Source organism: Amblyomma mixtum, chromosome 1 (genome assembly GCF_055824585.1).
Source record: "Amblyomma mixtum isolate Tamu chromosome 1, ASM5582458v1, whole genome shotgun sequence".
NCBI lineage: Eukaryota > Metazoa > Arthropoda > Arachnida > Ixodida > Ixodidae > Amblyomma > Amblyomma mixtum.
Genome location: NC_143012.1, coordinates 201,839,111 through 201,856,137, shown reverse-complemented (window position 1 = coordinate 201,856,137; position 17,027 = coordinate 201,839,111). Strand labels below are relative to the sequence as shown.

The 17,027-nt window shown below is 46.0% G+C and overlaps 1 pseudogene across 1 annotated transcript in view; it reads right to left on the bottom strand.

The window, feature by feature from the left end:
• Window positions 1-5,814: 5,814 nt before the first annotated feature.
• The window catches only part of LOC149370559 (prestin-like), a 78,580-nt pseudogene continuing 67,367 nt past the window's right edge, over window positions 5,815-17,027 (bottom strand). Inside the window, exons 12-19 of the transcript XR_016289930.1 lie at window positions 14,608-14,703; window positions 13,742-13,848; window positions 12,281-12,350; window positions 11,858-11,967; window positions 10,501-10,567; window positions 7,972-8,145; window positions 7,045-7,099; window positions 5,815-6,002 (exon numbers count right to left, since the gene is read on the bottom strand). The product of XR_016289930.1 is annotated as a prestin-like (transcript). The remainder of the gene's footprint in view (window positions 6,003-7,044; window positions 7,100-7,971; window positions 8,146-10,500; window positions 10,568-11,857; window positions 11,968-12,280; window positions 12,351-13,741; window positions 13,849-14,607; window positions 14,704-17,027) is intronic.

Here is a 17,027-nt window from a genome sequence, read left to right as displayed (position 1 = left end):
CCGCACAGCCCCGTTATTAGGATATTTACAGATACCGGGAAGCGTGTGTTCTTTCGACGTACCCCGGTTCTTTGAATCAGCGCACCCGCTGGCAAAGGCACTCTTGAGTTTGGTAAGAACAATCGCCTGACAGCGTGATGCATGGAGGCGCCGCAGGCTTTTTGAAAGGTCCGTCCTTCACCGTAAGCGGGGCAGCTGCACACGGACTCCGAGTGATGCCATATAGTGGAGGGCTTCGTAATAATTTCTTCTATATATGTATACTTGCGGCTCAATGACGTGCTCTGATATCGCGCAAAACGCGGCCATTTCTGCATTCCGATGGAACAAAAATTCGAAAATTTCTGTGTGTTTTGCAATGCCATTGAACTTCTATGCGGCATTCGATCCCATAACCTTGCGTTTAACAGTTGAACACCAAAGCTAAAGAGTGTTAAACTCCCCATGTGAAGTGAAAGGTTACGCCGTAACCTTTCACTCGCTTCTCCCCCTATTAAACAGCTTGCTTTTCAAACCTTTGTGCGACCCAAGCTTGAGTATGCTAACGCTATTTTTGATCCGCACCACAATAATCTTACTAACGCCCTCGAATTGGTTCAGAACCGCGCAACACGATTCATTCTATCTAATTCTATCTAAATGTAATTCTAGCTAACCATCTCGGCACTAAAAGCTCGAATCAACTTGCCCCCCCCCCCCCCCCCCCCCTAGCCTCGCGCCGTAAGATAGCACGTCTTAACCTTTTTCATAAATTTTTCCTTTATTTGCCTCTTGATACCCCCTACATAAAAAGAGCCCACCGCATCGCCCGGTTCACCCACAGTAACGCAGTGTATCCCCTACAAGCCCATACTGTGACATTTCAGCAGTCATTTTTTCAGCGTACTGCACGAGACTGGAATGACCTGCCCACCGAAGTTGCCATTATCATCAACCCACTAGAATTCAAGCGGAGCATCGCCAACCTTTCATCTTAACATTTTTTACCATTGTTTGCCAGATACCGTCCACTCCCTCATGTAATGTCTCAACCGAGACCTTTGAGGAAATAAATAAATAAATAATATGGTGGGTGGGCGTCAAACAGAAGCCGGACATTAGAGCTCGACCCACCTCCCTGGCTTGGTGGGTGCTTCAACCCACCTTTGGTCGACCCTCCTCCCTCGCTTGCTTCCATTGCCTCGTATACATGGAGCCCGACGTTGCGGGTCGGGTCGGGGTGCGCCAGATGTCGGGCTGACGAGCCCGACCCTACCGCGTTTACATGAACCGGTTTTCTGTCGGGCAGAGACCGTCGCTACCTCTAGCGTCGAGCACGCAAACTACACGCATGCTTGAGGAGGAAAGACGCCCAGACGAAAAGTTCTCTTTCCCGCTGCTGCTCTTTCCGGCCGGTTGGTTCGCCCGTTCACGTGCGCGCTGTCTTCGAGGCCGGCAGCGGCTCGCTTTGATTTCTAATGGGTGTCTCCACTTCCGGAAAAAAAAATCTCCGAGCACGGCCGGTCTCGACGCGCGCGCTTTCTCGCTCTCTTCTTACGGCCTGAGCAGGCGCCGAGAGAACAAAACTTGGTGAACACCACTATCCAAAGCCGGGGTTTCTAGTGATTCCGGCGTTTTTTTTTTTTTGAAAAGGCGGTCAAGTATCTCCCACGATCGAAATACTCGAAGTCTTGTAACTAATCGTTGAACCACATCTAGAAGATTCACCCGTCCTATGCTGCCCGGAATGGACAGAAGCCACACCAAATGCTTAACACACCTCATTTCTGCGAAGTTTCTCCGAATTCTTCTCGTCAACTACACAAAGAAATTGACAAACCAAAATGACAAGCCGTCTGGTTTCATCCACAAGCCAACGCCAAAGCATTTAAGGCTGTAACTGACATTCCTTGAACTGCGAGCCCCACAACAATGTTGTATAGGCCAGTACAAGCAGCGCCTGTTATTGTTTTCAGTCCTTCTAAGCATGTGAAACGATATCGGAGTTCCAAAGAGCAAAGGATCTTTCTGATCTGGTGTGTTTCACGCAGTGAGAACAGATGGCACAGATACTTCCAATGTTTTCAAACGGCAAGTGCTATTATTTTATTCATACATTTCCAAATATCAACAGAGACTGTGCCAGCCCGGAAGATGAAAATAAATGTTTCCTAACCGTGGCTTCGCCCTGTAATATCTTGCCTCACTTTTATTCCTGCTAGACGCAAATGATACAGCCCTATTCGCTAATACTATGCGCCATCATTGCATGCCGACTTCAATGTTTTGAGATCCATCTACTAGTTCCCTGCTTTGCGTGCCGATAGCAGTGGCTGCATAAGATATGGTCGTCAAGTTCTTCTTCAGTACTCGGAGCAGCCGTTCAGCAATATGTGCAAAGTAACCGAACCAGCCCCCAGAGAGTTGCGGCGATAGATAGCAACTGCCCCTCATGCACAGGCCGTTAAGAAAGAGCGCGCGCGCCGAGTGCTCCGAGTTAACTCCGAGTTCCTGCACAGCGACAGCCAGACCGGAGAGGAGGCAGGAGAGGAGGCGCTAAGCCGATGCGGCAGCGTATACATGCTCCTTCCAGCCGGGTCGGGCAGAGCCAACCCACCCCCTGCAGTCGGGCTGGCCCAGCTCGACTCGACGGTCCCTTTGCTCGACCCCCTAGCGTATACATGAGCCCGACAACCGGTTTTCGGCCCGACAGCCTGCTTAACCCGACTTTTGTCGGGCTCATGTAAACGCCCAGTATGTCGTACCATGCCAGCTAGACAACAGATTATCTTATGCTCATCCGCAAATCGCTGTATGGATATGAGCTTGCAGGTTGCAGGGTGTGGCTGAGAGTCATTGCACGGGACAGAATGGGAAGTTTGCAGGAGAAAAGGGGGCAGCGGCAGGCGAAGGACAGAGTTATTTGAAAGTTAATGGGCAGAGGCATCCGCCCTGCTGTGAACGTTGCTGCTGTTGATTCTGATGAAGAAGTATGAGTTTGAGTAGAAAAGCTGCATAGTTTCTTGCAACTGTTTTAGAAAGATAGCTCTACTAGATGTAAAAGTCGATCTCCGTGTCGGTGCGAACCTTGACTTTGACTGACCCTGATACGCCTCTCAACAACAGGTTTAAGTTTTTCACTTTCTGCCAGCGTCGTTCATAGTTCAGGCGGCTGTATAGCTCGCGCAGCAGCCGGCCCACAAAAGGCCAATTATTTCGTTTTGTAAGCTGCAATAAGCGCCTGCACTGGCTACAAAACAAACACTTTGTGTTCGAAACCGACAAGCAGCTAAACTCTCAAATTATGTACGGCATCCCGGAACAAGCAGACACGCAGCTAACGCCAGCCGCGGTAGTTGCACTGGTGTTGGAAGTAATCCGCCCGCCCGTTCCTCCTCCGGATGTCTTGGATCGGGTGAGAGAGATATAGGAAAGGCGAGTGCGTTAGGTAGAGTGGTAGTTAGGTTGGCTGGGGAAAACAAGGGGGACGTAAAAAGGAAAGAGGGACGAAGATTATGGGGTTGGCAGCAAAGACATCAGGTAAGGACATGCGTGCTGCAAAGCCACAATCCAGTAAGTGATTGCGCAGAGTGGCCGCCCTCGCGCACTTATTTTTGGACAGAGCCCAGACGTTTGCGCGCGAGAGGTGCGAACTTGGATTGCTTTTAGTATTTTCTATATAGTGTATACAGCTCTTCCCCTTCCTTTCTTGTTATCGCTCCCCTCTATGCTCCCCTCGCTATCCTCCCCTTTCACCTCCGCCTGCTGCAACTCGGGAGCCTAAGATAGTAGATAGCAATTGCCGCGGCCGGCAACATACTTTTCCTTCACTTTTATCTTTAAAGTAAAGCACTACAACCACCATCACAAGCACGACACTCTCATGTATCGAAACTGCATTCAACGTCTTGAGAGCGACCAATCGGATAAGAGACGATACTGGACATAATACATAAAACAGCCGTAGATATATGAGACACCGGGATTTTCTTTGGGCAGTGTAACACAACCTGAGGAAAAATTTTTTTCGACATTGGGGAACTCGATTCTCATATGCGCTGAAAGCATGTTACAATATTTTTAAAAAGCGAAAATGCCTGTGCTGATTTGCAGTAAGCCTAGAATTCTGCAGGGTCTCTGAACAAGTTCCCCGATGCGATCGACCTCCTCGCTGCTGCAGAGACTGGAACAGTACATACTAGCACTTTTTGAAGGTTATCACATTGGTTCCCGTTGAAAGGGGCCAACAAACTTTTCCTTGCGTAACGGTCACCTAATCAGGAACAAAAATTACGATGTACGATAGAAGAAACCTTCGGCTAGCTGTGCTCATGTATTCGCAGTAGCCTTCTTGCGAAAATGAACCTTTAGAGTAGTTTAATCCGAGTAGATTAGAAGTTATCGCCTTGAAACGCGTTATACTATACATGTGTTGCAGTGCTTCTTGCAAGTCAGCTCAGACCACAGTCGCCGTTAACCCTTTAAAGAGCAGGCGACCAATTACAGCGCGACACCTCTATACACCCCTTTTCTGGAGGACATTCTCGGCTGCCTACAGAGGGCAGCAGTTGGCAGCCAGATGAAACTTAGGAAAAACAACTGATCCTCTGTGGGAACAAGTACCTTGTTCTGTATGCTTTTGTAGCCTTAAGCGTTAGACACAGTGTATTGCCTGTTAACGTCTGCTCTCACTGCAAGGAGTGATGTTTGGCGGAAGAGGGTGAGCCATTGCATGCTTGGACAATAAAAAGATGGTATGGTGTTAAATATTTCTCACAGTCTTCACTTCCAAGCGAGCGAAGAACAGAAACGCCGCTGGAGGGTGAGCCGGGGGACACGCGCTAGGACTTTCTGGACCCCACCTTGGGTTAGGGCGCACGCATTAAATACCGTTTCTAACTACTGCCCAAGAGTTCAGTCGTTGCGTGCTTGATTGTGGCTTATAAACAATGGTATGCAGTATTTATCGTGTACTGACATTTCACAGCCCAAAGCCGTTTTGCATTTCGCCTCCATCGAAGTGAGACAGCAGTGAGCAGGTGACAACAAAATGATTGAGGCTTGTCAACTCGAAAAACACAAGTCCCGTTGGTTATTTCCAGAAATCTCCAAAGGCATAAGTAATGTTATTGATGTATTCGAGCATGCATTCTTTGTGGCCATTAAATTGTGCCTCCGCCGATGTCTGATTGCTAGCTATCGCGGCCAATCCTTCAAATAGTCGCAAAAGGTCCTGTTCACCGCATAACAAAACTCTATAATCGACATCCGTCTGCAATTGAAACAAAAATTTATTTGGGCCACTTTTTGTCATGGTAACAGTATAACGGGGAACGTTGAGAGCTAAAGTCATGGACACAAGAATACGTACCACGCTTTGGCGTCTAAACTGTTCTGTCGCGTTGTGTAACGAAAATATAAATGTTTGCTTTCTTTATGCCAACTGCAAAAATAAGTTTGACTTTCATATGCAAGAAGCATCCTATGAGCTTTGATCGGTAGCGCGGCAGAACACTTTTATTGCCGAAGTGTGGTCTATATTTTTCTGTCAGCGACTGTATTAACAATTCCGCAGCGTGATCGTAGGTCAAGTTGTAGGGTCCAAACAAGCGCACCACCAATATTTCACTAATATTTTTGAAAAACTGTTTATTCACACCGTGGTTTATTCCTCTTAAAGAACATGACAAACCAGGTCACCAATACGCTCATACAGAGCCCTGGAATACTGCGCACTTACGGCTTCTGTACAAACTCACAGCAAACATGCCTTCTACGCTTGACATAAGACCAACGATTCCAAATACAAAAAAAAAAACAACCTTGCAGGCACCTCTAGAAGGTACCACGTCTTCGCGACTGTCGAAGAGTTCAGTTCAGCGAGTGTCGGCAGCGCTGCATCGACGTCTTCGTCTCTCCCTGGTACTGGGCGGCCTGAACGGCGTCGAATACTGACGGGAAGAATGAACTGGAGCCTACAACGTCGACGGCTTCCGCTCTGCGAAGGAGTTCGAAGACGGAATCTGCGCAAAGAAGAAAGGAGTCAACAGTGTCGTTGTACGTGGTGCAAATGGTGGCCAGCCTCTCTTTCCCTGGTGCACTATTCGAGATGCCGCATGTACACTCGTAAGGCCAAGGAAGAAAACATCGCCCATTTTGAACGAAATTTCATTCCCAGGCATCCAGTTGGAATGATGCAAAAAAGTCTGACTCTAAAAGAGACTGAACAATAAAAATTTCGATCCCTGACATGGCTTGGAAAAAAGAATCCTCATTGCTGTTATGCGAGAAGGTTGAGTTATTTTCGTCGGGCTACGGTGGTTGTTTAAAACCCACCGCAAGAGACCAGCTGGTAATAATGGGTTCAAGTATCCTCCGGCTACCACACGGGCGTGCTCATGGAAAAGGCTCCACAAACCCCGCTGTGCCCTTACGGGCACACCGAGATTCGGAATCATCAGCCTACAAACGTTATTCGTGGTTCATGTCGATATCTCAAAAGGAGTTCCGAGACCTCAGCATGAGTTCGTTCGACGACAGTTCAACAGATGCGAGTGTTCACTGTTAAAGCTAGCTTCTAGATGTTATCATTGGTTAAATGAACGAAAAAGCGGCCAGAATTGCGATTCCCGCACAGTGCAGGATTTGGTCCTTCAAGGATGAACGAGATGAAAAATAACCCTTAAAGGGTTACTTTTCAAAATATCTCACCCCTGAAAAGACGAGTACTAGGTTGATGGAAAGTGTGTAACCATTGCAGAACCGGCGCCTACTGGGCGCACTGGGAATAGAAGCAAGCACCTTCGAACTGCTAGGCGTATGCTCTAACTACGAGACCACCGCTTCAACAGTTCTTTTGAGCAATATTTCAACATGTACACCAATTTCCCTCGGTGTTAAAACTTGTAACCACCGCACGGTGTACACTGTCTGGTGCCATCTTTCGGTTCGAACCTGCGGCCTAATCACCGAACAGGAAATTGGCTAAAGAAGCTTTCCGTCGAAACGTATACAGTGGGAACCAGCAAATCGGAGTCCCAATATGGCTTCTCATTGTGTACTTACTGGAACACGCTGCGACGAACAGCTTGACATCAATCGAGTCGTATTCTGTCTTCAGCTGCGGCAAAAAAGAGAACAAAAAATTACGGACGACTCTCACCTTATTTGATCTCAACCAAGGCAGGCGCCAGAGGCTCCATACCTCCTAGCCGGCCTCTGGCGCTAAATTTTACCACGCCCCACGCTGAAACTTCTTCAACATCTGTCACTGTGGTCAGCAGTGGTGTTAATTAGCAATCTGAAAAACAGGCTGTACGTGGATAGGCATACACACCAACGCAGGCAAAGGAGTCGATAATCGTCGCCACACCACAAATGAAGCTGAGAAGCACTCTCACACGCACCTAACGCGCCAACGTCTAGCCGTGGCAAGCCGTTTCTCAAGTCAGTACTTCTCAGTGAATGCCATAGAAGCACATGTTGGCCATGGTATGTACTATGTTGAACACGCTTAGTGGGAACACGGGAGCAAGCGGCCTCGTGTGCTATCAGCGCATTCTAATGTTGCCGCGAGGAACCAATAGTAGGCGAGGCCACACGCTCTCGTTAAGCGTGATTTAGGCGTCACTCAATGAACTCATTTTTGAAACTTTATCTGCAATCATTATTCTGTTGGATTTGTGTTTGCACATGCTTAAGCCTAAGCACGCATATATCGCTAATAGAATACATATAACCCATTAATTCACCGCAGTGCGCTTCTTCTAACTCGAAGAAATGCCTATCACAAGCAGCAACAACAAAATTGCTTTCGTACGTTAAAGCTGCACTGCCACAAAGAAAAAGAATCTCAAGCAACAATGTGGCCTTCACTGCGTGAACATTCAATACTCTCAACTAAATCTATGCTTCCGTTTGCACTGAGCTCTCAAGGATGGAGAACAGCGTCAACGAACTACACTTTAACGTTCCCCCTTGCTTTCTCCTCACCTGCTTAATAAGAGCGGTGCTGGTTCCGTCCATGAAAGACACACGCGAGAAGTCCAGGATAATGTGAGTTGGTAAGTAGAGCGTCTCAGTGATGGAGGACTCAAGCGCGTACCCATCAGACGTTGAGCAGCATTTGATAGAAGTCTCGCATTGTTCACTTATTTTCGGCGTGTCCTGAAACAGGAAATAACACGAATCAGCGAGCCTCGGCGCCATAAGCAAAGGTAAACGCATCAGCGATACGTCACCCCATGTGAGTGGATAGTCTCACTGGACAGTCAAGCATTTTCAAGTTGTACAGAACCCATTTAAAACAGCTGTTTTGTCTCTAGGCTCTTCAAATCACAATTAGTGTGCCAACGCTCCTGAACTGGATGTCATAATTTGAAGCGAGTGTTTCTTGACGTAACAGTACAAGTGCCGCACTGTAAAGTTATGCGCTCTATGAGCTAAGAAATTACTGCATCCACTTTTACCCATTATACAACTTACGCTGAAGATTCTTCATCCTCACATTAAAAATAGGCTCATCATGTGGATAGCAACAGCAGCAAACAACACGAGCAAACACTGATCACGGAGGACAGGCGCAACAAGCGCTCGGAACCTAATACTATTTTCCAAAGAGCAATACTGCAATAATGAAAAAATAAACAGGTCTATCTATATTAAAGTAAACATTGTTCGAAGAATTAATTTAGGTAGAGATAAAGTTTCCAGTTAACAAAAGGTAAAGTTACTTTTATCTCAATTTAGAAGGACGTTTTCATCTAGCCTGCTGACTGCTTACTTCGAGCTGGTATTCATGTCTTTTTGGAACCTGCCTCTAAGCTTAGTCTCTTCTTTATTGCCAACTTTATATTCCGGTGACAACGCCCGCTTGCCCTGCTTTGAAAGTTTAATGTAATGCATTGCACCTCATTTTTAAGGCGCACATACAGGGCGATTTGGTTTACCTTTACAGATTTTTATTTCAAAAACTGTGAGAGCCTATCGGTGAGATCTGTTCGGCTGGACTGTACAGCAAGGCGAACGTTATGTACCTTATATGAATCAATAATTAGACGATTAATTTATAACCATTATCAGCAGCAACAGCCTGCTTATGCCGACTCCCATATCTCGGCAGTTAACCCTCTCCAGTGTCAGCTGCGGCCACGATATCCGTGCAAACTTCTTAATCTCATCCGCCAACCTAACTTTCTGCCGCCCCCTGCCACGCTTCCCTTTTTTTGGAATCAATTCTGTTACTCTTAAAGATCAACGGTTACCTTGCTATCGCCTTACATGCCCTGCCCAAGCCCATTTCTTCCTCGTGATTTCGACTAGGATGTCATTAACCCACGCTTTTTCACTAACCCAATCTGCCTTCTTCCTGTCTCTTAACGTTACACCTATTATTTTTCTTTCTATATCGCGCTGCTTTGTCCTCAATTTCAGTTGTACCCTTTTCGTTAGCCTCCCCACTTATGCCCCATAGGTGAGTGCCGCTATAATACAGCTGTTGTATACTTTTCTCTTGAGGGGTATTGGTAAACTTCCATGCATGATCTCGAAGAATCGGCCAAATGGGCTCCACTTGAATTCTTATTCTCGTTACTTCATTCTCGTGATCCGGTCTGCGGTCACTAGGTGCCCTCCCCCCCCCCCCCCCTAAATTATCTTAACTCACAGTTTATTTTTATTTTAGTTGCCAAGAATATATTGCTAAATTGATGCCCTTCAGTATCCAACGAGATCCCTGTTTTTAAATTTTCTTAACCGGCAATGTGGTCAGAAATATCGAACGTCGAAAACGCGCATTTCAAATTTTGTTCATTTGGCTTCCCTGCATTATCACATTTATTAATTAATTAATTTATTTATTCAAGGTACCTACAGCGCCCTGAGAGGCATTATTGTAGAGTGGGGGGGGGGGGGGGTAAGTACATTAGCAGTAAAATTCACTACAGCAAAGTAGAACAAAATAGCAAAAAGTTAGAGAAAAATGTTAAGAACTTCCAACAGAGACAACAGCATTCTGGTCACACACTGGATTTACAATGGGGTTGCTGTACGTGCTGTTGTCGCCGCAGTAAAGTTAACTTCTTCTGCATTATCAAATGCACCAACTGTGCCTGAATTTCATACATAATAAAACCGAGAGACGCCATTTGATTATCACAGTGCGGGAAAGTCGACTCAATGAGACTTCAAATGTGTATTTTTGATGTTGAATAATTCGAAACACTTCGTCGATTAAGAAAAATTATAAGCACAGCTCACCTTGCCTGTTGACTATTATTAATTTAGCAATATAACTTTGCCCCTTAACTTAAAAAATAAAACAGTTAACTTTTAAATGAATTATTTGTCTAATCATTGATCCATATGAGGTACATAATATCCGCCTTGCTGTGCGATTCAGGTCAACAGTCCGCACCGACGTATTTGTGATAGTTTTAAAATAAAAATTTGTAAAGGTTAAAAAAATCACCCTGTATACTGAGAGCTCTGCAAAAACTAAAGATCAACTGAAAGCATACGCACCTTGATTGCGTTTTTGAACCCGTGCGCAGACACCTTTTCAGCTTTTCTGCGGGCTTTCGCTATGTTCCTACCATCATGAGTAAAATAAAAAAAAATGGACAAATGAGAAAACTGCATAGTCGTTGTACGGATGCACCCTGCACGTTTCTAGCAAAAGTCGCCTGTATTCCTTTCAAGAGTTTTATGGTGGTTGCTGTAAAGGTGATGGGAAGTTCATAATTAACTAATACATAATGAGAATTCGTGTCATTGAACTTGACCATAGTGTTTATGAGCTGTACACCATATCCGGTTCTTTCATCTCGATTGTGACTGCTTTGTGGTCAAGGATATGTTTGCATATGGCCGTAATCCGTTTCACTCTCAACTGCCTCCTGAATTTCACATCGACGCACGTACTCCTTGATGTAGGCAACTGCTGCCGATTGGTTGCAAGAGTGACGTCCCATAAAGCTATGTCGACGACTAACCTCTTGCATTTCACGACGTCTCCAGCATGCAGAGACGACTGGCGAAGTGCGATCTAAACCGGCGGAGGACTTAATCTATTTCAGAATGTTTTCCTGATAGGTATTTAGAGACATATTGTTACGAGAATGCGAGGACAGGCTGCGTGAACGGAGCGTTCACGTGATCGCAGGTAAAACTACGCACTACCGCCACCGTTTACGTGGAACCGCGGAAACGAACCCAAGAAAGGTAGTGCCACAAAAGAGCGGGAATTTTACTCTTTAAAGGATAAGCGTGGAACATCAGAGCGGAACTCAATTGCGACGACTAGCGTATACTGATAAGAGTGAACTTTAGCCTGCCGCGTCAAAGGAAAGTACCGGAGCACTGCCGGGCGCAGGGTGTTCTCAAACACGCCCTCAACCGCGAACGTCGATCGGATTTCACATGCACTGCTGGCAGCGCAGAAAGCGCTACCGCGATCAAGGTGCCGCTGTGAGAATTCTGAGATTTTTGCTCCTGTTTGATTCCCTGGAACATTAATGTGAGTCCTACGGTACTGAATTGGTGACAATTTTACTGTACGAATTCTATCTTTGCTCTACAGGCCCGATTTGAATAGCTGAAACTTTCGGTTATCGCCAATGGTTCAAATTTTATTAATTAATCGTGAAGAATAAATTACCATGTTTTAAACCGTCGCACTCCATTCAGAGAACCACCGACAACGCTGCCTGAGTTTCACTTTAACTACAAATTCTAGTTTTTATGAAACTGTTGATTCGTGAGAGGCACATCCTATCTGATACACCTGTTTCAGCTCGTTTTGATACATAAAAAATAACTACGTACATAGAATCACCGCGAGAACACACCAAGCGGTTGCTCGGTTGCCATGAATGCTCACCTCACTGTGAATCCAACCTTCTCACTGAGCTGGCTCTTGAAGTAATCGGCGTTGGCGAAGTGAATTGGTCCACCAAAGTGAAATATCTTCATCATGGGAATCTCGCTGATCTGCTCACAGAAGTAAAAAAAGTTGTAGTCAAAACCCTTTCGACAAAAAGTGCCATTTAATGTCAGTGATGAAAAGGCTGTTTATATCACCAGTCTGATGCCGAAAGTAAATATGAAATGCCCTGATTTATTGTATGCGCATAACATATGTGCAGAAAACTGGCGGCTTACATGCTCTAGAAACCAATCATCCTTTTTAGGAGTCACACTGTTTGCCTTCTGATCCACCTTTTTATTTTATTGCACTGAAATTATAGTATGTACATTTTTTGGTATGTAAGAGCTGCGGATATTTTAAGCACTAAACTCTCACCATTTTATACTTCTTTACGGGAACGAAGAATTCCGTGTCAGCTACATGGCCGAGCAGGTACGTTTTTGGCCTGCATAAATGCAAAGAACACGCACTTATTAAGCAGTTCACCGCCTCATCCCTAAACGACAGTCATTGTCAAGACGCCGTGAAGCAACCATCTACTGGCACTGTTTATGAAGTTCTTCGGGTATGCCTTTTTTGATGTTACGAACAGTAACGGGAAGTCCAATTAGCAATTGTGCGGTGAATTTTGTCCTTGGCAAAAAAAGGTGCGCTGCGCGATAAATGCATTAAAATCGCGTCTTCCATCATATGATGAGCAATAGTACCACCTCGAGCGAAATGTGCCGACACCTCTGCTTCCCGCCGTGTTAATAGTTGTATTCTATACAACAATCAATTCATGCCACTGGCGGAATCGCTGCATTTTGCTGCAGTAACATGATAAATGAAAAAGATCGTGCCACATGCATTTTACCTGGCCGTAGTGGTCCTGCTTTTACTTGTGTACATGTGATTGTGCAAAGAACTGTGCACCGGCTATGTAAGCTGTTTGTGCAGTACGTAGGAAGCCTCTGATGAACGTTTTTGGGCATGTGACGACCGACATGTCAAGGAATCTACAAAGCATCTCACGTGGAAGGTGCAAGAGCACGCCCCAGAGGGCTCGCTCTTCGAGCAGGCAGCGTGCTTGTCTGGGCACAATTTTTCACAGGAACAGTGCCTGTAGAAGCTGTATAAAACAGGCTAGGCGCAGAGACAGAGCCTTGTTTAACACGGGTCTTTGAGCATGAAACATAAGAACAACGGACATTCTATGCCTGTCACCTGTCGTCTCCATTAGAATGCTGCAGCAATGAGCTTAGGAATCTTCCTGCACAGGGCACAGTTGCTTTAAAGGGCCAAGGACCACCCTCTGGTCGAAAATATTTTCTACCTATTTGGTAGCGAGGGATTGTCCCCGGAAGGCGCGGCCGCAAAAATGTTTTGAGAAGACTCATTAATAGCGTAGTTACAGCCATCGCAATCAAGCTATTTCATCATGCTCCTCTCCTTCCATTCTCTCCTCCAGATTTTTCACTCTCGCGCCTCGTCCGGTAGGCTTCGCAAGGGAAAAGCACCCTTCCTACTCCCTTGTTAGCGGGAGGCGTGATGTCTGGTGGAATGTGTCACATGTCTACGTCATGGCCCCGCCTTGAAAAGAATTCTTTTCTTGCTTTTTGCTACCCGGTCTATTTGATAGGTGGGGGGGGGGGGGGGGGAGAGAAAGACGGGGTTGAGGACGTTTGCTTCTCGAAGGAAAGAGGGAACGGGCTTTGATTTGAATTTTTACAGATTTTCTGGGCGCGCATGGCTCTAGTATTTTGCAGAGGTTATCTTCTATGCCTCATTTATGCAGTGCGCTTGTTTTTCTAAAATGATCAGATCCCTGGTCAGTGGCCCTTTAGCGATACTCACCGCTGAATTTTGTAGATGAGTGTGAGCAGAGAAAACCCAACGCCACAAGCCAAGCCGGTGATGATGTCGAACACAACGGTGGCGCTGAAGGACACAATCCACACTTGCTGTAGGGAGGGAAGAGGTGGGTTTCAGAAGCTCTGGCTGCCACTACCTTATACACGCGCCGTTGCATACCAATGGATTTCCTCAAGTGCCTCTTTGCTCGTTATTTATCTCCCGACCGGCTAATGACGTTGTTCCCAACGTCCATATATAAGACACGTGGCTCATAAAATAATGGCAGCCACCACGGTGGCTCAGTAGTTATGGTGCTCGGCTGCTGACCCGAAAGACGCGGGTTCGATCCCGGCTGCAGCTGTTGCATTTCAATCGAGACGAAATGATAGAAGCCCATATGCTGTTCGATGTCAGTGCACGTTAAAGAACCCCAGGTGGTCGAAATTATCCGGAACCCTTCACTACGACGTCCCTCAAAGCCTGAACCCCTTTCGAACGTTAAGCCCCACAAACCAAACAATAAAATCATGGCACACAAAAAGACACATTTAGATAAAAATCAAACAGAACAGCTCGCTTCGTCGCAGTTAAAATGTCCTATTATCAGCCTGTTGTCTAGCGAGTTTTTATTATTACGTAATTGGGAACAACCAAGCCCCAATTATTATTATTAAAATAAGAAGTTAATTTTCTAAGTAATCGAACGATGTATGTCAGTTTATAGGACGAGTTGATGAAGCAATTAGGCTCTAAGTAACCAGAAAAATAAAGTTTGCTCTATTCTGACACCTTGCTCAAGACGACCTCTCTTATCTGGAAAAGAATATTGCCATTGAAAAAAAGGGATGAAAATATGCATATCTTACACCATCGATCTTGGAAATGTCCCAGTATCGCTTGAAGTTGCGGACTTGCATTACAATGCTCTTTAACGACGTCACGATGATTGCTGCCAGGACGCACTGAAATCAGAAAAAGAAAGCTCTAAGGGCTGAAAAAGATTTGATGTTACTGTAGTAGAATAACAAAAAACAATAAAATGCGGTGTCTTTCACTGGCGAAAGCCACTGACACCATGAAATGTTTTGCAAGAGTAGCATCTCAGATTTTAGGAGAGATCATAGATTTTGCTGGCCGCAACCATTGAACTGTCCTTGGTCAGTTGTGCATAATTTTAGGCCGGCATATGTGCGGTTTGGTTCTTTGGCGTGAGCGACGCGTTCAGATGCCTTTTCGCATTTGCCTGCCACCACATGAAGAAGCTGTTGCCGATCAGCCGAGTGCTTCTGAGCTCTAGCGTGGCGCCGGCGCCCGAACATTGGTACGTCTAAAATCACGCCATATAATCTGGTTGCAGCTCTACTGCTGTCAAGCATGTGGACGTGCAGGATGATAGCATCAGATATACAGGGCTGTCGGTGTCGATGATAATAATTAGTGCCCTCCCCTTTGCATCAGTGTGCTTTCGCGGTGTCACCACCAGCGTCCATTGAATATTCTACATGTTTCTGGCACGACGACCTACCCTATATCCAATAGCGCGATCTATGTACTGTCATTCCTTCTGGCCACCGACTGTCTAACCTGCGCGCTTAGGAGAAATAGCGGGGCTAGCAAGCTACTGTGTTCCCGCAGCCATGCGTTCGAATTCACATGAGGCGCTATGAGAACCCGTTTTTTCTTTTTTTTACAGCGAAAGCTGTTAAAACTTTGGCTTAGCCCAAAGCCCTGCATATAACGTGGAATATACATCGTCAGCCGTAAGGCCGCAGTTACTTAGTCGATTAATTTAATTTCACTTAAATATTATGGGATTTGATTTAAGTTCCACCACTTGTTAACCATGGTAGTGACAAAATAGAGAAACTAGAATCCCCCCCCTCCACTTTTAAGGAGATGAGGAACCGGGGGGAAGTGCGAAAGGGTATAGAGAGAGGGTGAGAGGCGACGAGTGGCCTAGTGGCTTGGGAGGTTTGGCGAGAACGGTGGAATGCGCAACCGGAAGATGGCTGCCAAGGGAAGAACTCAGAGGGTGCTAAATGTGGAGGCGGAGGTTGTGACGAGGGTGGAGGAATGAGCAGCCTGATGATGTTTTCGCGGATGAATGTAGGGCTCTATGTCTAAGCCAAAGCTGCAATAGCTTTCGCTGGTTCAAACCCTAAGGCGATAGTAATAGCTCTGCAAATTTTCTTGCACATAACTGCTTTCGTACGGAAATTTGAGTTCGTTTCGGCATCAACTTTACCGCGACAATGCTCTACTGAATTTGCATTATGGAGAGAAGGAGATGTTTAATAAAACTTAGTGCTTTCGATTTGAAATAGAACACCTATACGCACACCTATGACGAAAGCGCTCTCTCGAATGGAAAAAAGCATCAATGTGTGAATGGCTTTGATCCACACGATCTTTGCGGCAAAACTTGAAAAAAATTGGAAAGAGCCACGAAAACTTGGTGGGCAACATTACAAACACAACTAAAGCCCATCCAAGTTAAGAGCAGCACATCATGCCAGATAGGTGCGAGAGTGAATGCAAAGGGAAAGCGCATGCACACAACTCACATCAGTCAAGCAGCCAATCTACGAGGGGCGTTCAATAAAGATTTCCCCTGACTCACTTCCAGTGGACGGAGCGCAACGAAACTTTGCAGATTTATTAGTCCTTCTTTACATAGGTGCCACCCAAGGACACATTTTTCCCGTCTTTTTATGCAACTGTAAACACCTCGCTTGTAGAAGTCGACTGGTTGCTCCAAAAGCCACGTTGTGACTTCAGAAATCCGAGTCTCATCATCTGGAAAATGCTTGCCCTTCAAATATGACTTCACTGTTGGAAATAGGTGGAAGTACGATGGTGCGAGGTCGGGTGAATAAGGCGGATGCTGTAGAACTTGAAAGCCGCAGCAGCGTGCTTCCATCTGGGCAACATGTGAGTTCTGAACTGGGGCGTTGTCTTGCAGAAGGCGGACACCTTTGGTGAGCATGCCACGTCTCTTGCTTTTGATGGCCTCCCGCAATTTCCGCAGCAGTGAGGCATAGTATGCCCCAGTAATCTGGCACCCTTTGCTAGGAAATCCATCAAGACTACTCCGTGCTGGTCCCAAAAGACTGTGAGCATGACCTTGCCCGCCGAGGGCTGGGCGCGTGCCTTCATTGGAGGCGACGAGTCCAAGTACTTCCATTGCATCGACTAGACATCTGTCTCCGGATCGTAGTGATGGGCCCAGCTTTCATCCTGTGTAATCAGTCTGTTGAAAAAATCCTCCTGGTTTCCATAGCACGTG